Here is a 387-nt window from a genome sequence, read left to right as displayed (position 1 = left end):
GCCTGGTGTCATGTCGGCTGTCGGCGGGACCCAACATCGCAGGGAAATTCGTCTGCGGGGAGCCCTCTGGCTTGAACACAGGGGGCTCCGTTGGAGAGGCGGCACCCATTTCATAACGTAGCTCGTCAGCTCCCTGGGAAACGAGTCTGGGGTTCATCCAAGAACCTCCTAGTGAGCTCTGGACCTTAAGTTCTCAGACTTGTGTGCTGGACTACAATGCCCACCACCCCCTGTGGCATTGTAGTCAAGCAACGTCTGAGGAGCCCAGCCTTAATGTATCGTACTTGGGCTCTGAATGGGTTAGATCGGCCTACTTAAAAAATGTTTCATCTACTAAAAGATTTGATTCAGTTCGAATATTTGAATATTTGATTCGGCAAGATTGGA

This window comes from Hemicordylus capensis, chromosome 12 (assembly GCF_027244095.1).
Source record: "Hemicordylus capensis ecotype Gifberg chromosome 12, rHemCap1.1.pri, whole genome shotgun sequence".
Taxonomy (NCBI): domain Eukaryota; kingdom Metazoa; phylum Chordata; class Lepidosauria; order Squamata; family Cordylidae; genus Hemicordylus; species Hemicordylus capensis.
This window is presented reverse-complemented; position numbering follows the sequence as displayed.